Source organism: Oryctolagus cuniculus, chromosome 7, assembly GCF_051225735.1.
Source record: "Oryctolagus cuniculus isolate XC-2025 breed Fujian yellow rabbit chromosome 7, ASM5122573v1, whole genome shotgun sequence".
NCBI classification, from domain to species: domain Eukaryota; kingdom Metazoa; phylum Chordata; class Mammalia; order Lagomorpha; family Leporidae; genus Oryctolagus; species Oryctolagus cuniculus.
The window spans coordinates 93,353,780-93,379,832 of NC_142873.1; the positions used below are offsets into that span (position 1 = coordinate 93,353,780).

Consider the following 26,053-nt stretch of genomic DNA (forward strand, 5'->3'; position numbering starts at 1 on the left):
CTAGAAAGAAAGAAAGGTCTACTATACAGAAGAAGAATCTAGTGAAAATGGCAAATGATAAGTGAAAGATTTGGAACGCAGTATGAATCAGCACATTGAGAAGTAGTAGCCAGTGGGAGAAGTAAATGCTTCCCGAGCTGATGTGTCTATGTCTAAGTGTATTTGTATTTGTGTGTGTCTATCAACACATATGCACAGGTGAGCAGTTAGGAAAGCTGCTGGAAACCTGAGCTATGTGCTAAAACATTAGTATTCTTTATTGAAGTGGAGATAAGAGAGAATAATAGGTCAGAAGCAGTATGTTTAATGGTTCTAAAAATGAGAGACATGAGATGCTTGAAAATCTTCAACAACTTAAAAGGTCTGAGATATTGGCTACAGGGTGGAAAGAAATGAGGGATGTAGCCAAGGGCTGGATCATAAAGGGACTTCAATATCAAGCTGTGGGAAATTGACTTAAGTATCATGCTATGGGATTTGAAGTTGATTTTGAAAACAAAGGCTTTTGAAGTAGTTAAAGGACAGGATGACATTTATATTTTAGGAAAATAGCTCACAAAACTATATGAACAATGTTTATTTTTGAGAGTTAGGTCCACCAATTGCAAATTGTAATCAGATTTTAGGTTTATTTTCTTAGGAAGTCAAACCTACACAAAGTAGATAATTATGTAGAGTCTACAGCATTTTCTTGAGCTAATTTAGACACATTTAGAAATGTGTTTTCTTTAAATTCACTTCATAACTTATTCTAAAAATTGATGATAGTAGTGTTAAACAATGAATATTCACAGTCCAAAAATGTTAAAATGTGGAAAAATGACATTAGATTGTCATCTATTTTTAGGTGATTAGGATAGACAAGAAAAAAAGATAAAGAACTCCAGCATTGACTCTCATTTTAAACTTGACTTCAAGCTTTCCACCTTTGTAAACTTTGAAAAGTTAACCTCTTTGACTCCAATTTTCTAACTGATGAAACAGAACTAATAAAATCTAACCCACAGGAATTTTTGTGAGGATCAAGTGAAATAGCACATGTAAAGCACTCACAGATTTCAACACCCACGAAGTATCCAATAAATGTTAATCTACTCTTCTGCATATTTCCAAATATAGGAAGGTTTCTTGGGAATTCCTTCTCAAAGGAAAGTATGTATCATATATGTTAAAGAGGATGCTTGTAAGAAAACAGATGATAATAAAAACAGAAATATCTGGCAACAGTAGTCTGTTAAATTGCCTAGGAGAGAAAGCGATTATTGCAAGCTCTTTTCTTTTTTTTTTTTTAAGATTTATTTATTTATTTATTTGAAAGTCAGAGTTACACAGAGACAGGAGAGGCAGAGAGTGAAAGTCTTCCATACGCTGGTTCACTCTCCAATTGGGCGCAAAGGCCGGAGCTGTGCTGATCCAAAGCCAGGAGCCAGATGCCTCCTCCTTGTCTCCCATGCAGGTGCAGGGGCCCAAGCACTTGGACCATCTGCTACTGCTTTCTCAGGCTATAACAGAGAGCTGGATCAGATGTGGAGCAGCCAGAACTCCAACTGGCACCCATATGGGATGCTGGCACTACAGGTGGTGGCTTTACCCACTACGCCACAGCTTTGGCCCCAGCAAGCACTTTTCTAACTGGAAATTGTAGTTTTTCATCTTCCAGGTTCTTGTAGAAAAGGATAGTGCCTTTCACTTTTACATTGTCAACTATATGGTAGGCAACACATTTTAAAAACCAAAATAAAGTAAAAGATTCTATTATGACAATAGGTGATCCACATGGATTCCTTACATAAGGTTAGAATATCCCCTGAAAATCTCTTAAAGTACATCTGGGACCTGATTATTACCAGATAGATTATCCAGAGGATTATAGATTAACCTGTGCTCCTCTTAAACTGTAAGAGAACAGGAATGTTGATGATTTGGTACATGACAGGTCCAAGAGCCAATTAAGTTGATTCTGAAACTTTTTCTGTGAGTAATAAACGAGGAAACTGAGCAGAGTGGGGAATTATTCAATTTATTTGCTTATAAAGTTTGGAAGGGATACTCTTAATCCGAATATTGATTTTGAAGCACAACTTATTTGTTAGTTTCTTGTTTATTTAATGACTTTTTTTCTGGTTTACTTGGATTTTATTTCTTTGCTAGTATTCCCTACCATAAATAAGTATTGAAGTAGCTTTCTAATTTTTTTTAATTTATATATTTATTTGAAGTCAGAGTTACAGAGAGGCAGAGGGAGAGAGAGAAAGAGAGAGAGAGAGAGAGAGAGAATCTTCCATCTGCTGATTCACTCCCCAAATGGCTGATATGTCTATAAACTGCACTAATCCAAAGCCAGGAGCCAGGAACTTCCTCCACGTCTTGCCACGTTGATGCAAGGGCCCAAGGACTTGAGCCATCTTCTACTGCTTTCCGAGGCCATAGCAGAGAGCTGGATCACAAGTGGAGCAGCCAGAACACGAACCGGCACCTGACTGAGATGCCAGAACCACAGGTGCGGCTTTACCAGCTATGCTACAGCACAGGCCCCAGGCTGCTGTCTTTTTTTAAGATTTATTTTATTTATTTGAAAGACAGAGTTACAGAAAGAGGTAGAGACATAGAGAGAGGTGTTCCATCCGCTGGTTCACTCCCCAGATGGCTGCAATGGCCAGAGCTGCGCCAATCCGAAGCCAGGAGCTTCTTCCAGGTCTCCCACATGGGTGCAGGGGCCAAGGACTGGGGTCATCTTCTACTGCTTTCCCAGGCCGTAGCAGAGAGCTGGATGAGAAAAGGAGCTGCCGGGACTAGAAACAGCACTCATATGGGATGCTGACGTTTCAGGCCAGGGCTTTAACCCACAGCCCCGGGCTGCTGTTTTGATTGTGGTGTTGCAATTAGTCTGTGCAAAGACTGTGTCTATGTTGTAACACTATTTGTTACCATGTGACGTTTATAGCCAGCTTCTGGTAGCGTCAGATGAATAATCGCACTTATTCTTCAAACTCCTCACCAATGTACACACAAACTACTATCCCCATTGCTACCACCATGGCTACTGCTCATAAGGAGGTTTGGACACAGATCTGTATCAAGGATCTTTATTCTATTTCATTGACCCCTCTGTATATCCTTGCAACAGTGTCACGTGGTGTTAGTATTAACACCACATTAGTGGTTAGTAGTGTTAATAGTTAGTAGTTAGTAGTAATTGTCTACTGAAAAATTCACCCCATGTTATTTTCTTCTTTTCAAGTGTATTGCAGAACTTAGCTCTTGGCATTTAAAAAATCAACTTTATTGGGTATAATTTGTATACAATCAGTCATTTTATTAAAAGTATACTTTGATGAGATTTTATAAATTAACAGTCACTTAAGCAGCACCACAATCAATACATAATACATTTTCAGTAACTGAAAAAGTTTCCATATAATCTGAGTCAATCTTTTCTTTACCCCCAAACCAGGTCTTAGACGGCCACGATCAACTTTCTCTAAGCAGTCTGTGTTTATCTGACATACATGAAGTTATCAGTAGGCAATTTTAAAAGTTCTGCTTATTTTTCACAGCACAATCACTTTATTCATATTGTGGGATGTATCAGTAGTTTATTCCTTTTTTATGAATAATATTTCACAGTTTGTTAATCATTTACCTCGACATTTGGGTTGTTTATAGTTTCAGACAAATTTTTTTATCTGAACGCACTATTCAGATGAGAGCTAAATATTTTATATATAACATGTCACTTCAGGATCAAGATGACACCTGAGTTAGATTTTTATCTCCATTTTTAAAATTTTAACTTATTTCTAAATTTATTTTAGTTGGGAGGCAGCAGTCTCTTCTAAAGTGGTTCATTCCCAGAATATCCTTAATAGTGGGACTGGGCCAGGCTGAAACCAAGAACCAGGAACTCAGCCCAGATCTGTGTCAAGGGTGACAGGGACTCAAGTACCTCCCAGGGAATGTGTTAGTAAGAAGCTCGAATTGGAAGTGGAGACTGGATGTGAACCCTGGCACTGCACGATATGGATGCAGGTGTCCCAAGCAGCTTCTTAACCACTAAGCCAAATGCCACTCCACTGTTTCCATTTTTAAGCCTAGAGTGACAAATTCTGAGGTATTTGGGTCTTATAAATGGTGAAGGGGCCAGCGCTGTGGTGCAGCGGGTTAAAACCCTGCCCTGAAGTGCTGGCATCCCATATGGATGCCGGTTCTAGTTTCGGCTGTTCCTCTTCCCATCCGGCTCTCTGCTATGGCCCGGGAAAGCAGTAGAAGATGGCCCAAGTCCTTGGGCCCTGCACCCATGTGGGAGACCTGGAAGAAGTTCCTGGCTCTTGGCTTTAGATAGGCACAACTCTGGGCAATGCGGCCATCTGGGGAGAGAACCAGTGGATGGAAGACCTCTCTCTCTGTCTCTACCATTCTCTGTAACTCTTTCAAATAAATCTTAAAAAAAAAAAAATGGTTAAGTGAAGATTCATAGAAGACTACTAAGATGGTCTTTCTATTAAAATGTAGTTATTTATTTGAAATACACAGTTGTTCAATATAGAGAGAAGGACAGACAGGGAGATTTTCCATTTGCTGATTTACTCCCCAAAAGGCTGCAATGGCCAGGGGTGGTCCAAACGCAATCCAGGAGCCTGTAACTATCCGGGTCTCCCATGGGATGGGTGGGCCCAGGTGCTTGTGCCACCTTCTGCTGCTCTCTGAGGCACCTTAGCAGGGAGCTGGATTGGAACTAGAACAGATGGGCTTAAACAGGTGCTCATATGGAATGCCAGCATTGCATGCAGTCGCTTCAACCACTATATCACAATGACAGCCCCATAAGAGAGTCTTCATAAGGATTTAGAGAGTTTGGAGGAACAGAGAATCATGGAAACCAAGTTTGTAATCCATTATAGAAGTGATAGGAAATTAACACAGTAATTAAGCTCTTTTCCTTGGATACAATGGTGTGTAAAAGTGAAAAGCACCACTGCATACATTTTCATTCCTTTTTGTAATCTGAGAAGATTTGGGGGTTGTCTTTAAAAAAAAAAAAAAAAAAACATTACGAAAGGATGGAGAAGGACAAATGGCACAATTGAGTTGCCAAGGAAAAGGAGAATGTAGGTCATGATATTATTGTTCTAAAATTCTTCTGTATCACAGGTTTACATGCACGGAAGGTTGTGACTCCATCCCTGATTTCTGTAGGAATTCATTTTTTTTAAAGATTTTTTATTTATTTATTTGACAGGTAGAGTTACAGAAAGTGAGAGAGACAGACAGGGAGAAGGATCTTCCATTGGATGGTTCATTCCTCAATGGCCTTAACGCCCGGAGCTATGCTGTTCAGAAACCAGGAGGCAGGTGCCTCCTCCTGGTCTCCCATGGGGTACAGGGCCCAAGCACTTGGGCCACCCTCCACTGCACTCCTGGTCCACAGCAGAGAGCTGGACTGGAAGAGGAGCAACCGGGACAGAACCCTGCACCAATATGGGATGGCACCCATATAGCGCCGGCCCCTGTAGGAATTCTTAAACAATAATTTAAAATCAGAGTAGTGACTCCAAAGGCAGAAATTAAACTGAAGATTTTCCAGTTATAAAGAAATCACAAAATAATAAAAATGTGTATGTGTGTGTAGTGCATACATGTGTGTGTGTGTGTGCATTTAAGGGGAGAATAAAGAGTCAGCATGACGTTGGGATGGTAACTATGAGTTATAAAATAGCCTATTACATAGCAAAAATACCTTCATTTTAAAATTGGTCCGTAAAAGTGGCTCTGTTTAAAATATGAACCAAAATTGAAAGCCTATTTTAAAAAAAGTGTTATAACCAGATACCAAAGGAGAAAAAAAGACTAAATCAGGAGGGAAAACAAAGGAGTAAAATTAAGAAAATGATATTTGAGAGAAAATGCAATTTCTAACAACCGAAGTGTACCACCTGTCTGCTTCCTTTAACACTACTGAAATATATGCTCTGCAGTTGATTTCGGTGTGATGTTCCTAGCTTGGGGACCTGCAGCTGTGGATCTGGGTCCATTGGCAGTCTCAGGTCTCAAACAGACTTTGCACACTTTTGGTGGAGACCAGAATGGAAGCAACAGCAGATGAAGTACCAATGTGGTGCAATAAACATTCAGTGAGAACTGTATAGAGAAATACATTGACCATTAAGTTATGTGCAAGGTCTTAATCATACAAAGATCCACTCCAGTATAAAAAAAAAAAAAAAAAAAAAAAAAAAAAAAAAAAACTGCTTAGATTTTGAGAAAGCTTTGGCAATCCACATCTTTCAAATAACAATAAATGTTATTTCCCTTCAATTTCAACAAATGCATCACGGTGTTCTAGTGGTGTGTGTATATTGTACTTAAATGATAATTGTTATGGCCACCACACTATTTTAACACAAGTTCTTTATGTTTTGTATTTTATCCTTTTAAACTTGTCTGTAATTCCCCTTTTATCTAAATATAAACTACAAAACTTATGAGTAGGATTTATGAGATATGCTATTCCCATATTGGAATTACACAGTACTATGTATGCTTCTATTTATTTCTATAATGGAGATTCCCTCATAAATATTAGACCTATGCATAAATATTAGACACTGTCATAAAATCCAGTCAGAATTTTTCATCATAGTGATATAATATGGTGATAAATATGTTTCACATAAACAGAAGTAATATTCCATATTCTTAACAGTGGAGTAAAATAATTATTTACTTTCCTACACAGTTATTCAAAAGTTAGCATGCTTTACAACCTACAAGATTTGCATAGCATCTTCAGAGTGCCAAGTACTAACATAGGCTGTTTCACGGATTTTAATCCCTAAATCCTGCAGAAGATATCATGAATTCTATTTTGCAGATGAAGAAAGTAAATTTGGACAAGACACATACAATTCAAACTTTGTGGAGGTTTTTTTTTTTTTTTTTTTTTTTTTTTGACATGCAGAGTAGACAGAGAGAGAGACAGAAAGGTCTTCCTTTGCCCTTGGTTCACCCTCCAATGGCTGCCGCAGCCAGCGCACTGCGCTGATCTGAAGCCAGGAGCCAGGTGCTTCTCCTGGTCTCCCATGGGGTGCAGGGCCCAAGCACTTGGGCCGTCCTCCACTGCCTTCCCGGGCCATAGCAGCGAGCAGCTGGAAGTGGAGCTACCGGGACAGAATCCGGCGCCCCGACCGGGACTAGAACCCGGGGTGCCGACGCCACAGGCGGAGGATTAGCCTATTGAGTGGCGGCGCTGTTCATGGAGTTTTTTTTAATGACTCTTAAATCTGTGGGTTTTTTTTTTTTTTCCCAGTTCCTTGGTGGCTAATCCAAAATTCCAAAATCAGTTTTGATTTCTTTTTTTCTTTGATCTTGCACTATCATCATGTAAAAATGAAATAGATCTTATGCTTTCTTTTTTTATTATTATTTTTTTTTTTGACAGGCATAGTGGACAGTGAGAGACAGAGACAGAGAGAAAGGTCTTCCTTTTGCCGTTGGTTCACCCTCCAATGACCACTGCGGCTGGCGCGCTGCAGCGGGTACACCACGCCGATCCGATGGCAGGAGCCAGGTGCTTCTCCTGGTCTCCCACGGGGTGCAGGGCCCAAGTACTTGTGCCATCCTCCACTGCACTCCCTGGCCACAGCAGAGAGCTGGCCTGGAAGAGGGACAACCGGGACAGAATCTGGTGCCCCGACCGGGACTAGAACCCAGTGTGCCGGCGCCGCAAAGTGGAGGATTAGCCTAGTGAGCCGCGGCGCCGGCTTATGTTTTCGTTGGGAACATTTGTCAGGATGTTCATTTGAGAGAATATCAATCTCACTGTGTTACAATGTACAGCTCAGCTGTCATATTGAAAGGTCAACTTTCACACTCTGTACAGCTATATCCTTCAGTAAGTTTTTTAATGTCCTTCTGCTTTTTGTTTTCAGCTGTAAAATGGGGACAATATTATTTCAAGTTGATCTTTTGAAAGTATTTGTATGCCTAGCACATACATGGCCAGTCAATGCTAGCTGGTGTTTTCTTATTATAAATGATAGTTGGGAATGGATACAGAAAGGGTATAATACTCATCAGCTTTTGTTCTCTCCAGCTACTGGATTTTGCAGGAAGTTAACTTTAAAAGATTCTGGTCACACTTGTTCTTGGTAAATGATTTTGGTTTTTGTTTCATAATTAATGAGTTGTGAAGCAAGAAAATTCTCTTCTGTTTCTTTTCTCAAATTAACACTTGATTACATGGTAACTACCAGGAATATCCTAACAATCAAAAAGGTAGCATATTGTTCTGTAGTATTTTTCTTTCTCTTAACCTGCAATGTTTAAATGCCATTAGCAAGCAAGCACAAGAAATTAGTGCCCCTAATTTTTTTTATGTAGCATTGTTAAAATTGAATAATCAGCTAATTTTAACACAAACATTTACTTTTTAAAGATTTATTTTATTTATTTGAAAGGCAGAGTGACAGAGAAAGAGATAGAGGAAAGGATCTTCCATACACTGGATGACTCTTCAAATAACCAGCCAGGGCTGGTCCAGGCTGAAGCCAGGAACTCCATTAGCTCTCCCAGGTATGGGGCAGGGCCCCAAGTCCATGGGCAATCTTCCATTGTCATCCCAGATGCATCAGCTGGGAGTTGAATCTGAAGTGGAGCAGGCAGGCAGGAACTCAAATTGATGCTGTCACCCGGAATGCTGGCACTGCAGGTGGCAGCTTAATTCAGCCTGCCACTACTATGCCGGCACATAAATTTTTTTCTTTTAAAAAAATTCTTACGGAACCATCGCTGTAGCTACTAGATTATGCCCCCTCCTGTGGCACTAGCATCCCGTATGGAAACCAGTTAGAACCCTGGCTGCTCCACTTCTGATCCAACTCTCTGCTAAAGGCCTGGGATAGCAATGGAGGATGGCCTAAGTGCTTGGGCCGCTGCATCCATTTGGGAGACCCGGTGGAAGCTCCTGGCTCCTGATTCCTGGCTCCTGGCTTCGGATCGGCCCAGCTCCAGTCGTTGCAGCCATTTGGGGAGTGAAACAATGGATGGAATACCTCTCTTTCTGTTTCTCCTTCTCTCTTTCTGAAACTGTCTCTCAATAAATAAGCAAATTAAAAAAAAAAAATTCCTATTATTTGAAAGGCATAGAGACAGAGAGATCTTCATCTGCTGTTTCACTCCTCAAATGCCAACAACAGCCAAGGCTATGCTATGATGAAACTAGGAACCCAGAAGTCAATCTGGGTCTCCAACATGAGCGGCTGGGACCCAAGTACTCGAGCCTCTGTCTGCTGCTGGCCGGAGTGAGAATTAGCAGGAAGCTGGATCAGAAGCAGAGTAGCTCAGACATGAATGGGCATTCCTTATGGGATGCAGGCATCCCAGTTAGCCACCTGTGCCAAATACCTGCTCTTAAATTTCAATCTTACAACAAAGTATTATACAGATAGTAGTTGTAGTTATAATTAAATATGATTTTCGGGGCCGGCGCCGCGGCTCACTAGGCTAATCCTCTGCCTTGCGGTGCCGGCACACCGGGTTCTAGTCCCGGTCGGGGCACCGGATTCTGTCCCGGTTGCCCCTCTTCCAGGCCAGCTCTCTGCTGTGGCCCAGGAGTGCAGTGGAGGATGGCCCAAGTAATTGGGCCCTGCACCCATGGGAGACCAGGATAAGTACCTGGCTCCTGCCTTCGGATCAGTGTGGTGCGCCGGCCGCAGCGTGCTGGCCGCAGCGGCCATTGGAGAGTGAACCAATGGCAAAGGAAGACCTTTCTCTCTGTCTCTCTCTCTCTCACTGTCCACTCTGCCTGTCCAAAAAAAAAACAAAAAAAAAAAAACTCAACTTTAAGAAAAAAAATATGATTTTCGGCCAGCGCCATGACTCACTTGGCTAATCCTCCACCTGCGGCGCCTGCACCCCGGGTTCTAGTCCCAGTTGGGACGCCGGGTACTAGTCCTGATTGCTCCTCTTCCAGTCCAGCTCTCTGCTGTGGCCTGGGAGGGCAGTGGAGGATGGCCCAAGTGCTTGGGTCCTTGCACCTGCATGGGAGACTGGGAGGAAGCACCTGGCTCCTGGCTTCGGATCGGCGCACAGCAACGGCCATGGTGGCCATTAGGGGAGTGAACCAACGGAAGGCAGACCTTTCTCTCTGTCTCTCACTGTCTAACTCTACCTGTCAAAAAATATTTAAATATGATTTTCAAAATTAAAATAATAAAATAAATTTAACTTTTATAATAAAAACATATCCTATAATATATGTTCAAATTTTATTAAATCTTTGAACGAGATCATAAGCTTCAAGGGATTTCTCAATTATGAATTAGGAAATTTGATCCTTTTCAAAATTAAAGTATTAGGAATGTTTGAGTTTCATAGTTATCTATTAAATTCCATGTGTAGTCACTATCCCATTCATTGCTGAAAACAAGTCTACAGACATTTTTAAATGCTGCAGTATTAATAAATTAATTTGTAGGTTAAAAGAATGTTCAAAAAATAAAACTAAGTGACTTGTTCTCTCCTATCACCATCACTCAAGGAAAAAATATGGCTGTAAATAAATCCTGAGTTGAAGTTAATTTTCCAATTTAAAGTCTTCATACTTTTATCATGCCAATAAGCAGAGCTGTATTCTGAAGGCATGTCTTTCCCATTCCAAAATATCTACTATGAGACATTTAGCCAGAACCAAGAAGTTCCCATTTTCAGTAAGTCTGCACAGAAAAGTCATTAGGCATCGCTAACTGCCATCACAGACGTCTTTAAATGGGTGTCTGAAAGAACCAGCTTTGATACCATAACAGAAAACATTACAGAAGCAGAAAACACTATTTTTGATGATTTTAACTATATCTCAACTAATAAATTGGCTGTCATCCTTGCCTAGTGTGAAGATAAGGGGGATGAGGACATGAAGATGCCCCTTTTAGCATGTCAATTTGCAATTATCCCATGACAGAGCACCGTTTTACTGTGATTGATGAAACATTTTAGGAAGAAAGGACTTAAATGGAGAAATTTTATTAGGTTTTGAAATGACATCGCTAACAGTAGTGCTGAGAGAAAAATAAACATAAAAACATGTTAAGCAGATAGTAGGAACGCAGCGTAATCCAAACCGCCTAGAATGCCCTTGCTGTCTTCACTTTTGCATCATAGATGAGAATGTAAACAACTTAATTCTAAGGTTATTGTATAACCTTTCTTGCTTTGTACTTTGATCAGCAATAGTGTCTGAAATAAAAATGAGATACCTCTAAGACTTCAGTGGCTTGTCATAAAAGGCTGTTATTAGACATAAAAAAGGCAGTAACTGCATACTCTGAGCTAGAAAAAGCACTAGAGTGATAAAGAAATGTACATTTTACAGTAAAGTTAGGATTGCTCTGATCTTGAACATTCATTTTCATGTTGGACAAAGTTTTGGAATCAGTCTCCTTTACTCTAAGTATTCCTATCTCAAGTTATATAATCAGTTTTGCCATCCCATATTGGGTCAGCTCACTGGTCCAGAAAATAAAACATCCAGTCTTTTTCCAGGGTCTGAACTACTAGTTAAATCATCTCCCCAGAGCTCAGTGTACCTAACCAGTGCTACAAGGCTACAAAACTGATGGAGGGAAGTCATTTCTAACTGATCCTTCAGGCAATTATTTTAGGGTTGGAAGCCTGTTATTTGATTGCACTCAGTATCATCTTCAATTTAAATAGTCATAAATTCCAAGTTTATTTGAATAGCAACAATCTTTAAATCAATAAACCCTTCTAAGAATTGAAAAATGTCCATATGTTGATTATATGCCCCATAAAGCAGTGTTTCTTTACATGCTTTAATTATTTCTTGGGGCCTTGATTTTACTATGTGTAAATTATTTTCATCTTATTTTATGAAGAAATCATATGATATTGTCAAATAACCAATGATTTGAGACCAGCCAGACATAAATGATAAGAGAATAGTTCTATGGCATGCTTCAGGATAAAGGTAGATATGCCGTAAAATATAAACAAATGCCATATTTAGTCCTCTAGTATGAAAATTAGGGATTCAAGATTCCTTTTCCACAGGCTGAAAGTAGACCTCAGAAATAAAAATCCAATTAGATATTTTCATTCACTAAGGTGACTTCAAAAGGTAGAGAAAGATAATCATGACAACCCCCGAGACTGAGAATAGCGCTGCTCAGAGGGTCTCCCCTGCTCCTTTGTAGGTTCAGAGAACTTTAAAACAAAGTAGGAAGCACAGCTCCCTGTGCAAAGTGGTATTGCAATAGAGGGAATGTGGATTTGGGGTTCTCTGTTGAGTAACACTGACTCCGTGTTGCAGTTTAAACACTGGAATGATCCTCCTGTACAAAGTTTTAAACAGCTTGTCATTGAAACATTCTTGACATACGCAGAGTGGAAGTATACAGTACAATATCATGGTCTCTTCATTGAACAAGAATTTATTGGACATCTACTATGTGCAAGTTTATACTCATTCCTGAAAATCAAAGTACCAATAATGTATGGTCTTTTTTTCCTGACATTCTCAGACTTGAAATTAAAAGGATAAAGTTTGTAGAAAGCTCATTAACTTATAAAATATGGAACAGTGTTCTACAAACTATAGTTTTGCGTGTAAAATAAAGTAAGATAAAGTACTATGGCTGTTTTTCTCGAGCCGATTGGCTCTACATTTTATATCAATCATAATTAGTGATTTGTTCAGCCTTATGTAGCTACAGGATTTAAGTATATCCTGACTATCATTGCACATTGTTGCATGCACAGTGAGGTATTTGTCAGATTTCAAGGAGTGTTATCAAAAGATGGAAATAATAATTCACATTAAATCTTTTATCCTTTTCTAAGCAAATAAAAACTATGTGTTTCTATATATATTTAGATAGAACATAATAAAATCTATAAATGATGTTTCGCTACAATTCCTGGAGAATGGTTGATTGCTTTTGAGAAGTGTTTATAGAAGATGTCATTCTGCCATCGCCAAGATGAAGTTTCTGTTTGGTTGGAGAAACTGCAAGGGAAGGAGAATGAAAGATGTCTTTGATGTCAGTCTGTGGCAGGACAGGCAAAATGATGGTATGGCTAGCGACAATCAGAGGCAGCCAAAGCCATCGCCACCATTGAGGAGGAAAGTGATAATTCAAGCTTTCCATAGTCAATGTAAGGAAATGTGGGGAGGCGGGGGTGGACCTATCTGGAAGTTGAAATGCAGAACGACAAAGAACTGCAAAGTGAGACATATAAGCCCACATTGAACACTGATTGAATTATTGCTAGCATCGTGCCTGTGCTTTGCTCTCCACACCCCGGCCCATGCTCAGGACTGCTCTGCACAGAGGAAAGGCACGGAAGCTCCAAGCACACACTCACTCATGTGCCTGTGAAGCTGTCTCCACACAGACGGAGAATATTTTTCCAATAATAAATAAGGTGCCAGCCGGCGCCGCGGCTCACTAGGCTAATCCTCCGCCTGCGGCGCTGGCACCCCGGGGTTCTAGTCCTGGTTGGGGCGCCGGATTCTGTCCCCGTTGCTCCTCTTCCAGTCCAGCTCTCTTCTGTGGCCCTGGAAGGCAGTGGAGGATGGCCCAATGCTTGGGCCCTGCACCCGCATGGGAGACTGGGAGAAGGCGCCTGACTCCTTGCTTTGGATTGGAGCAGCGCGCGGGCCGTAGCAGCTATTTGGGGGGTGAACTAACGGAAAAGGAAGACCTTTCTCTCTCTCTCTCCCTCTCTCTCTCTCTCTCTCACTGTCTAACTCTACCTGTCAAAAAAAAAAAAAAAAGAATAAATAAGGTGCCACCGTTTGAGAACATCAGGGTTACATGAGAGCCATTGAAAAGCCTTCTCTGACATCTGGCATACAAGAGGTCCTCACCACAAGGTGTCTTATAGTGGAACTCGGAGCAGGGTCCAGTGACTGGAGCTGATCTCTGCCCCACCTGCAGTTCATGACCCTGTAGGAGGTCAAACAGTCAGTGTAGTGGATCATGACCTGCATCTTAAACATACGGACCTAGCGCAGGATTGGAAATAGCAGAGCAAACACAGTGCATGATACAAGGGCAAGGCTTTTAAATAAAAATGTATTATAATAAAATGGTAATTTTAATTTATTTATAAATATATCTGCATATGGATATGTAATCATTTCATAGTATAGGCCTAAGTCTGGCAGATAGCATATCAAAATACCATAAACTGGGTAGCTTAGAAACAGAAATTTTTGTCTCACAATTCTGGAGACTGAGTAGTCTTAAGATCAAGGTGTCTGCAGATTTCAGTGTCTGGAGAGAGCTTAATTTCTGGTAGCTGCTCACTGTACTCTCAGATGGTGGGAGGACCAGACCAGCAGATCAACTCCCTCTTTTTTTTTTTTTTTTTTGAAGATTTATTTTATTTATTTTAAAAACAGAATTACAGAGAGAGGTAAAGCTAGCGAGAGACAGATCTTCCGTAAATGGCTGCAATAGCTGGAACTGAGCCTATAGGAAGCCAAGAGCCAGGAGCTTCTTCTGGGTCTCCCATGTGGACCACCCTCCGCTGATTTGCCAGGCCATTAGCAGGGAGCTGGATTGGAAGTGGAATAGCCAGAACTCGAACTGGTACCCACATGGGATGCCAGTGCTGAAGGCCAGGGCTTTAACCTGCTGTGCCACGGAGCTGGCCCCCCTGGCAGCTCCCTCTTTGAAAGAACACTGATGCTATTCACCTGCCAGAGGCATTGACCCTACTTTAGGGATTAGGATTTTAACATGAGAATTTGGCAAGAGGATGGAGTAAGGCATAAATATGCAATACTCCCCCCAAAAAAGCTATTACCCTAGAAAACACACAGTAAAATGGAAAAATTAAAATAATATCTCAAATTTCCTAAATCTGCATCTCAGTCATAATTGGTTCCGCCATCCACATGCCCTGGAACACAGAATATTTGTTTCGTATGCTCAGTAAGTGTGTTAGGGGGCATAGTTACTGTTTCAAGACAAAGGAGTCCTGCTTAGTGTGAGATTCATGGCACATTCCAAAGACCCATGCTTATCCAAAGGCTAATTGAAATATCGTGGTCTTTGTGTGATAATTTTGAATACTATACATTATTTATAACATATTATATAAAATCATAAACTTCCATGAAAACATGTATAGTTTTAAAAATCTGGATAGCTTTTGTAAAACTAATAGTCTTAGAAACATAAAATAAAAGCACATTCTCTCTTTTTTTTAAAGTTACATTATTTTTCAGTAAAATACGTTATGTGAGGATATGCCTCCAAGTAAGAATCTTTCTTAAATGATGCAAGAGATATTCAGCCAATCAATAAGCAGCATGGCAAGATTCATTTTTGTGTTTTTTTTTTTAGAATTTTTTTTATTTATTAAACTGTAGATCCTATCTAAAGTTAGCCAATATTCATCAAAATGTTATTTTCAATAACTATGTGTTCTTAGATAATTCAAAATAATTATATTGGACATTTAAGTTATTGTTTGCATATTCTTTTTTTTTTAAAAAAAGTATTTATTTGTTTACTTGAGAAGCAGAGTTACAGAGAGAGGGGGAAATAAGAGAAAGAGATCTTCCACCCACTGGTTCACTCTCCAGATGGCCACAACAGCCAGAGCTGAGCCCATCTGAAGCCAGGAGTTAAAAGCTTGTGTGTCTTCCGCATGGGTACATTTGAGAGAGAGAGAGAGCAAGAGAGATAGAGAGAGAGAGCTCCCACCATGAACAAGACTGGAACTAATCAAAGCTGAAAACCAGGAACTCAATCAAGGTCTACCATGTAAGTGGTAGGGATCCAGCTATTTGAGGCAACACCTGCTCCCTCCCAGGACTGGCATTAGCAGGAAACCGGGATGGGGAGAAGAACCAGGATCAGAACCCAGGCAGTTTATTATGGAATGCAGGAGTCTCAAGAGGTATACCAACTGCTGTGTTAAACATCCACCCCTCAGACAGAAAATTATGTTTTTATTATTCTTTTTTCGTGCTATTAATTCCTAATTTAATTCACTGTGTCCAACAATAATGTTCTATATCATGCATTATCAAAAAAGTTTAACATTAAAAATTTAAAATCAGGACAACTAAAGTAAATTGAGAGGCTTAAAATTGAATGCAAGGTTCATGCCTTACCAAAAATTTTAAAATTAGCATATACTTTAATATTAGACAAATAATATTTTGGACACTAATCAATCTGAAATCAAGATAAATCAATTGAAATCAAGATAAACTTATTGACTTATAAAGGGTAAACTGAGTTTGTGGCCATTTGTTATTCTCATATAAACAAACTTCTATGAATGGACAATAAATGTACAAATCTAGGTGAAATTGACATAACCAATGTAGGCTGCAAGAAGAAATTCCACTCAGGCATTGGACATGTATCTCTGAGAGCTTAAATTCAATACTGGAAAATGTAGGTAAATTTTCAGTGCTATACAGTGCAACAAAGGAGAAAGAAAAATTCTAGTTTAGATCAAAAGAAATGCAAATTCCTGACATTTTTGGGCTTCAACAATATCACTCCTAAATGTAAACAATGTAAGAGTCAAAGTTAAAAATCACAAATTATAGAAGGCAGTATGTCACCATGATACCATGTACCACTGGATAACAAAGGTGATTCCAAATAATGTTAGAATTCAATGCAGGGGCCAGCACTGTGGCAGGTAAAGCCACCGCCTGCAGTGCCAGAATCCCACCTGGACACCCTCGGAGTCCCAGGTGCTCCACTTCCAATCCAGATCTCTGCTTATGACCTGGGAAAGCAGTAGAAGATGGCCCATGTGCTTGGCACTCTGCACCGATATGAGAGACCCAGAAGAAGCTTCTGGCTCCTGGCTTTGGAAGGCCCACTTCCAGCATTTGGCAGGCATTTGGGGAGGGAACTAGTGGATGGAAGATCTCTCTCTTTCTCTTCCTCTGCCTCTCTCTTTGTAACTCTGCCTTTCAAATAAATAAATAAATCTTTTAAAAAAAAGGCATGTAATGTGAAATAGGATTAGAGTCTATCCTTATGAAACAATAAAGTCACTGTCATTTTATGATAAATGCATAAACTTTTAGTAAGTGTAGATTGGATATAGTTTTTTCCCAAAATATTTTGTTAAATTGGTGATGTGTCGTTTTATGGCATCTTAAAACACAAAAAAGAAAGTCTCACTAAAAATTAGAACAGGCTGGCAGTGATGTATATATGGAAAATTCATCCACAGAAGAGGGGCTTCTAAAGCTAAGTGAATTAATATAGTTTGAATATGAAAAAGGCAACATTTCAAATCAGATATGAAATAAATGATTATTCAAAACAAGATGGTGAAACAATTTGTTCATTTTATAAAAAATTATTTAGATATTTACCTCACAGTTTATATTGAAGTAAATTGCTTAGGATTTAAAGACTTTATTGTAGGAAATGAAACAAAGGTAATTAAAGACTAACATAGATATTTTTATAACTTTATGAGCTGGAATACTTTACATAAGTGATACAAAACTAAAACAGAGAAAGGAGAATATTTTAAAATTTGACTACAAAAAGATCTCTATGCTTAGAGAGCAAATAATGAAAAATTATATCACAATGACGTTAAAAATAATTCTAAATTTGGAAACATCTATATCACATCAATGAGAGGCAATGATCATCTTAAAAGGCTTTTGATCAATAAGAACATTATTAATACTCATGCAAAAGATATTGTATAGGTTAGCAAATTAGAAACAAATAAATGGCAGAGAAGTATAGAGACACTTTAAAGATATCATGGAATAAATAGATTTTAAGTTTGTTTTGGTGCAGAAAAACTTTTAAATTTATGAATTTTTTTTATAATCCACATTTTTTATGTATTTTTGAAGACTTCCCACAGGCATGGGGAAGTCACAATATTTAATTACATTTTCACAATATTTAATTACATTTTCCACAAATCTTTTGTTTTTTAATATTTATTTATTTTATTTGAAATTCAGAATTACAGACACAGAGAGAGGGAGAAACAGAGACAGGGGGAGAGAGAGAGAGAGTGACAAACAGAGAAAGATTTTCCATCACTGGTTCACTCCCCAAATGGTAGCAATGGCCAGAGATGGGCCAGTCCAAAACCAGGAGCCAGGAGCTTCTTCTTGTTCTCCCACACGGGTGCAAGGTTTCAATCACTTGGGCCATCTTCCACTGATTTCCCAGGAGCATTAACAGGAAGCTGGATCAGAAGTGGAGCAGCTGGGACTTGAATGGGTGCCCAAATGTGATGCTGGTATCACAGGTGGTGGCTTTACCCACTAAGCTACACACTACCCCTCCACAAACTTTTTGAAGTGCCTTCATATGAAAGATACCTATACTCGCTGACATTTAAATAAATGGCTTAAACATAATTGTAAAAGTGAAATCTTCTATTTACATAATATGCAAAAGGATTAGAAAGTAGGCACATCTCATACACTGCTAAATCCCTACAGATTTCCTGAGGAATGGTTTAGTGATGTTGGTAAATTACCATTGCTTAAATGATACTCAGTTTTGTTAAATATATTTTATTACATCAAATTAATTTGTCTCCTGTTGAAATGTATTAATTATATTTTTGTTTTTATTAAAATAATCACATATTTGATTCAATTGAATGTTAAAATTCAGAATGATGAAAATCAAAATATTTATTCCCTTTTAATTTCTGTAATGTTCTTTATAGCTTTTAGGTTCTATATTATTTTTAGTTCTATATATTTATAACAATTACAATTTTTAGTAAATTGAGCTTTCTGCATGAGTTAATGTCTACTTTGATCTCCTTTAATGACAGCACTTAGAAATATCATCCATATTGTTGTTAATTGATTTATTTTCAAAATTCTTTTTATTTAAATTTTAAGTGTGCTTAATATTAACAAAATATAACTGGATTTCATTTGTAAAGTAATCTTACAAATCCTTTTAATATAACAATTGATATACTTGGCTGATTTTATTTTACCAAGATTATGTCATGTTAGCTATTTTATTTGTACTTAATTATAGTTTCATTTTTCTCATAAATTTGATTTTGTCAGGTTACATTTCATTCCTTTTGCTCTCACCTTTTTTGAACATTCATTTCTCATTGCTGAATCTTCCAATCCAATTCATGTTCTTGAGCTTTAACAAAATTAGATAACAACTCTTCCTTTCCCCAGGGTTTTCCTTGTCAATTGTGAAGTACTCTCACTCTGACCAAATTAATATGAACCCTGGTATGTTCAGCCTATTATTAGTTTCTCCTTTCAGTGTATATTTCCTGAGAACTCTGATTAATACTTACACCAGCTGATCATAATCACAGAGTCATCATCTGTTTGCATTTATAACTGCCAGGATTATTGTCCACTATTCCTATCTCTGTTTTATCTTTCCTTATATAGAAGTCTGTCTTCTGGACTCAGGATTGCTGGCTTAGAAGACTCCGGAATATTTTCTTCACAAAATATCAGAGTATTCTGTGCTCTGCATCCATGTATTTCTATAAGATCTTCATCCTGTTGAGTGAAAGTATTTTTCTGCTTTTAGAATTGCAGGGACATGAGTGTTTGATCTCAGTGACTTAATGTGTTGCTATACTGTCTTCCAGTGATGCTAGTGAGAATCTAGACTATTCCAATTGCTTCTTTGTTGGGAACTATCAACTATTTTGCAACTGAGAGTGTGTAAGTTTTTTCTTGCTATGAATGATTTGATTTTACAAGCTTTGATGATTCGAAACAAAAGTCTATAAAACTAGCTTCTCAAAAGCAGTTTCATAAACATCATTTAAACCCCAAAGAGACTATAAGAGTGTTACTCATGTTTACTTTTGCCATTGATAGATAAAACTGAGTGAAATAAATCTCAGAATTGTTGATTCATGGTTTAAAATAAATGTGCCAGGTATTTGTCCTTGCCTCTGAATTCAATGAGCAAGGGAAGTGATTTCCCATGTGTCGGAAATAAGATTGCTTCTTTTCCTTCCATTTGCCTTTCTACTTACACTCAGTTTTGCTTGTTTTTCTCTAATGTGTGAGTATTAATGGCTGTGACAAAAAGAGCACCAAAATGATAATAGTATATAATGGGTACATTTTTCTTAAGTGCTCCATTTCCCTCAAAGCCAGTAACTGTAAAGCTACGGTAGAAGCCACTCTATACATATATTGTTTGGTTTCTGTCCGGGTTTATCTCACATATACTTTTCAAAATCTAATCCATAGTCAAAGGCACATTTTTCCTTTCAAAAAATCTTGAAATAATTTTTGCTGCTTCAGACAGTTTAAAAAATAGATTTCAGTTAAAAACATTTAAAATTATAATTAATATTCAGCACAAACACATTCTTCTTACATAACTCTATTTACACTGACAATTGTAGCATTTCTCATTCGATGTATTAGGCCTTTCTTTTAATAAATTGTACTTACTAAATCTGTAGTCAAGGAAAGGTGAGTTTGTACGTGTGCTTTATAGTCAAAAATAGAATAGCAGAAAGCTTACCCTTTGTGTTGGATTTGTGTTTTTATCTCTCTTGTTAATCAATAATTCTGCCTATGTGAGTACACATGTATGGAGTGACAGGTTTTATATATATATATATGTATATATATAACAGGTTTTATATTATATTTTATATATATTAAATATATATTTATTTAATATATGTAATAAATACATATTTAAAATATATATTTAACATATATATTAAATATTATATATATATGTAAAACACTGTTATTCTGGTCTGCTCTTATAGATTCAGGTACAAAGAAATTCCCAGAGGGTAGGAAAGCTATCACTCATCACCTCTCCTTGATATCTTTCCTTGCCTTTTATAGAAGATGGCAATGATGTGGGAACTATAACTCCATTAATTCTTTTGACTGATTGAGTCTATTCTAGTTTCATTGTGATTCTTTATTTCTCTCCCTCTGCTGACTTTACTTCCCCTTTACTCTTTACCTATACATGTACCTTTGGATCCACAAGAAAAATACAATCATAGGAACTCCAGAGTTGGGCAGGCAAGAAATATGATTTTCATTTGAGAACTAGGTATAAGAAGAGCATTCCCAGTGATATTTAAAACAAATGAGTTTTGCAGGTTGAATTGAGGAGAAACAAAAAGAAAGAAAAAAAAAAAAGCCTTTCTATGCTGCTGCCACTTTTGACACAGAGGGCCTGTTTCACCAGGAACCACATAACGGCTCTAGGCATTTTAGTGTTCAGATTTACAGAGTAATACTGGCAATCATATCTGGAGGGCGAATGTGCACACGAGTGATGCTGCTGTGAACACTCGATGGCTTTCAAGTTGCTGTGATCAATTTGAGCGTGGCCAATAACATCTCACATGCTAGGAAAGGGAGGGGAATAATTCTGTTTCTTAATTATTTGTTCCATCTTCAGTCAATAGATTGAAAAGTGGAATGCAAACTAAAATCTTGTTCATACTTTCAAGTTCCAATGTCTTATCAAATAAGTAAAATTCTATTTTGCTATGTACAGAATGCAGTATAATATATAGTTTGTAGCCAAACATATGTCCTCATCATGGCACTCAGCATCATTCCTGAATTTGGGGAATTCGATGTTCATTATTCGTGGCTTATTTAGGAACACGTTACTCAGCAATTCAAAAAGAAAGAAAGAAACTAGATCATTGAGGGTAACTAATCTCATGTATGAAGGTTGTGTCCACCAGATTCTCTCTAAATCAGCAAAATTTAAAAGGCATGAGATTTAATTTCCTCATGCAAATGCAAAATATGGAGACAATATCATTGGTGCAATGAGGAAACATAAAATAAAATGGATCATTTAGCAGAATACCTGAAAAATATATTTCCTGTCTCTTTACAGATTATCGGCTGTGAGTCATACTCGTCTAGTTGTTGATATAAACTTAAAAGTAACTAACCCCAATGACATGTTCAAATTGTTCAAAATATATTAAGATATGCTATTTCAGACATACGTAGCTGTTTGTTATTTAAATCCCTGTGCAGCTTTCTGGCAAGTGAGACTGAACCATGTGGAACTCCATATATTCTTCTGGTCAATGCTGAAAGCAAAATTCAGTGAAGGGGTTCCCTTGAGCCATTTTCCCTATCTAGCTTCAGTCTCCTGGACTTTATCACTTAGTTGGTAAGAAGAGGCAAACCCAAGAAAAAAATGCAAAGAAAAAAAAATAGAAGCAAACAAAGAATATACTAATGATAGTAACCAGGCTCATTTAAACAGACCAAAATGGGAAGAGTTGGAAGGAGAGCAAGTGGTGGATCCTTCCAGAAATAAGGCCCAACTAAGACAGCAGGCTAGGCAGGCGCCACGGCTCACTAGGCTAATCCTGTGCCTGTGGCGCTGGCACACCAGGTTCTAGTCCCGGTTGGGGTGCCGGTTCTGTCCCGGTTGTTCCTCGTCCAGTCCAGCTCTCTGCTGTGGCCTGGGAAGGCGGTGGAGGATGGCCCAAGTGCTTGGGCCCCTGCACCTGCATGGGAGACCAGGGGAAGCATCTTGCTCCTGGCTTCGGAACAGATCGGCACAACGTGCCGGCTACAGAGGCCATTAGGGGAGCGAACCAACGGAAGGAAGACCTTTTTCTCTGTCTCTCTCTCTCTCTCACTGTCTAACTCTGCCTGTCAAAAAAAAAAAAAGACAGCAAAATACAGCAGGCTTGTAGCTTGCACAGAGCCTAGCAGTACTATGTTCTTGAATCTGCTTCTTCTGGAAGGAAGAGAATTTCGTGCTCTCCCTCCTGATTATGCAATTGATGGCTCTGTGATTCAGTAGCCAACGTTGATATCCCTATCTGCATGTCCTCAGTTAATTGAGATACTTAAGTTTTTCATGTTCAAAAGTGTACTCCCTGTCTTTACACGGAAGGCGGCTTCTCTGCCTCTTCCTGTGCCAGAAAACGGATCAGTTTATCTAGCAGATCCCGTCTAGTGAGAACGTGGGAGTCATCTTCGCTTCCTGAGCCAACTCAAGTATCCAACTAATCTCCAAGACTCAGGGATAGAGAATTTCAAGTAGTCAGTGCATGTATGTATAAATTTACATTTAGTCATCACCCAGATAACACAACTTTCAACTTGTGACTAACCTAGTTTAATACTGGCTACATTCTATTCTGTTCCTCAAGTTACTGAATTTTAAAGCCTAAACATTTCTGAAATACAGCCTACTTCTTTCTCCTTCACTCAAATTTTGTAGTGTTCTATCATGTTTACTTACATCTTAACCAAGTTTCCTTGTATTCCCAAAAAACTCATCAGAAGCTCAAATTCAATCAGATTTCTCCAGGAAAATCTGTGATGGCCATGCTCTACCCACTGAATATAGTTCCAAACTCTTATCAAGGGTTTTCTCAGTTCAGAACGTTCCTACTAGCATTGATCTTACCCTACAATCTCTACCTTTACATCCAGTGTTAAATAAAATAATTATCTTATAAATTATGCTGCTCCTGCAGGTTTCCAGGTTTTCAAACCAGATATTTCCTTTGCCTGAGTAGATTGTGACAGCTTTTGGCTTACATTTCTGTTCGTGGCTTTAGCATCACTCCTCCTTCTAAACCTCCCTTGTGAATAGTGTTTACTCTTTTAACCTGAAAATGACTCAAAGAAAGATTTGAGTATGATTACACACACACACACACACACACACACACACACAAAGAGAGAGAGAGAGAGCGAAAGCAAGAGAGAGAGAAATCTTCCATCTGCTAATTTACTTCCCAAATGGTCACAAAGGCCTGAAGTAGTCCAGGGCAAACCAGACACCTGGAACTCCATCAAGGTTACCCAGGTGGGTGCAGGGGCCCCAAGCATTTGGGCCATATTTCATTGCTTTATCAGATACATTGACAGGAAGCTGGATTGGAAGCAAAGCAGCCAGGACCCCACCCATGGTTCATATGGGACACCTGGATTACAGATGGTGGTGTAGCCTACTGTGCCACAATGATGCCAGACTCTCATTCCCTTCTCTGAGTTACCAGGCTCTACTAAATAACTTTCATCTTTTACACACATTTGTTACACATACTCCTACCTAATGATTTGAGTCTTTTTATATCTTTTCAAGAGGACATGGATCCTATTTAATTAAGGGATGAGTATGCATTTGTTTCTGTCATGCAAATTCATTGTATTAAATATGATTCAAGAAGAGAAAAATGCCCAATGTTTTTCCTGTTTAACAAATATCACAATATGTTAACATTGATGTAAATTTAACTGCATTATAAAGAATTTTTCAATTTTTATTGAATCTTATTTCTTATTCTTATATCTTATATTTCCTATATATTAATGTAAGTACTATTTTATAATCTCCCAAGAAATATTAAATATAGACATAGAAATGGGATAATGTAACTAGTAAATTGATTTGAATATTAGAAAATGAACAAAAAGGAAGTAAGTTTTTATTTTCCTATATTTTACCATTCAAAGAAACTTTCTCCTTGAAGATTAATTTTTAGGAAGCTGGACACTGGAAAGTTAAAAGCTATTTAAATAACTAATATTTATATATTACTTTGCAAAGATGATTTCTTGCCTATCTCCACTATCTTGAGGGAAGAGAGGTTACTTTCACATAAGTGGTATTTTACTGAACAAGATTTGAGTCCAACCATTAGGGAATTTGTCCACATAATATTTGTATATACCATCCAGAAGATTGGGAGAAAGATAAGGAAATACTTTTATTTCCAAATTCTTGAGAGGGAAGCTAAGAGATCGTGTTCAAAATCTTACTGTAACAAAAGGTGCAAAAATCAGTATCAAACTTTGTTATTTTCTGCCTATTAATATGTTACCCTAAATTAGTAAAATATGTTGTAGTTAAATAACATATTGATATGTTAATTGATTTTTAGAAATATAGCTAGATGGTATAAAGTAGTTCATTTTCTTGGACTCTGACCAATATTTCAAATCCAGTGAGTCCTTCTCTGCATTTTTGCATATCATTTGTTCCACTGTGTACCACACGGGATACAATTCTCATCATTCTCCATTTCCAATAACTGGTCTGATAACACAATTTCTTTTAAAGTTTAATATAAACTTCTCCCAATATGCTGTGAAGGGATTCAAATTTAGAAATAAAATGAAAACTTTTATTTTAATAAAAATTCAATTATGTGCTTCTGTGTTAACTTGATTTTAGAATGTGAACTTGGTCATCAGGGCACAGATCTTGACTTTTTGATTAATTTCACTTATTTCCCACTATAGATATCTTCACATTTGGGGATTGGGAAACTCCATAAATATTTGAGTAACTAAATGACAGAATAAACCCAATGTGGATGGATTTTTTTTTATTTGACTTAGGTGCTTGTGTTAAATTTGTGAGGTATTTTCAGTTAATTTTAATATTAGTTTAATTTCTTTTGTACACATTCATAGACATATATGTCTGCCTTCTGAATACATATTATATGGAGCCATACAAGGATACTTCAAAAAATTTTTTGAAAATGAAATTAAGAAGTAGGTTTATTTTAATGCAAAAAATTTAAAAGCTTTGTAAGTTTTCCAGAATTTACAATTTCCAAGAAATTTTTGAACTCCTCTCATACAGTCATATAAGATATCCATTTATAAAGAACAGACAAGGCAAATGTGTAAATGTTAATAAAATATTAACTGTTCAGCATTTTACATAAGACCATTTGCAATTTATTGACCCTATGTTCATATTTTCAGCAACTTTACTTAACCCCCCAACCCCCATATGCCTTAATTTTAGAATAACAATTGCATGGCCAAATGCTAAAGCTGAAAGAAAAGTTTTAAATACACTTTTCAAACTTTTAACTCTCAGACCTTTTAAGTGAAGTGCATACTTCACAGTTTCACAAGCTACACCATTTTCTCTAGTCTGACACCTGGTAGAGTCAAACTAAATTTACCTGCTTGGCTCTATGGCCTTTGAGAGCTCTTTCGTTCCCGTGTGTCTCGAAACTGTTGGCCTCTAGGGGGAGCGCAAAACCCTTCCCTTACTTGCACGCT

The 26,053-nt window shown here is 37.9% G+C and overlaps 1 protein-coding gene across 1 annotated transcript in view; it reads left to right on the forward strand.

Moving 5' to 3' along the window:
* ADGRL4 (adhesion G protein-coupled receptor L4) overlaps nt 1-26,053 on the forward strand; it is a 126,245-nt gene that overhangs the window by 36,939 nt on the left and 63,253 nt on the right. The window lies entirely within an intron of this gene.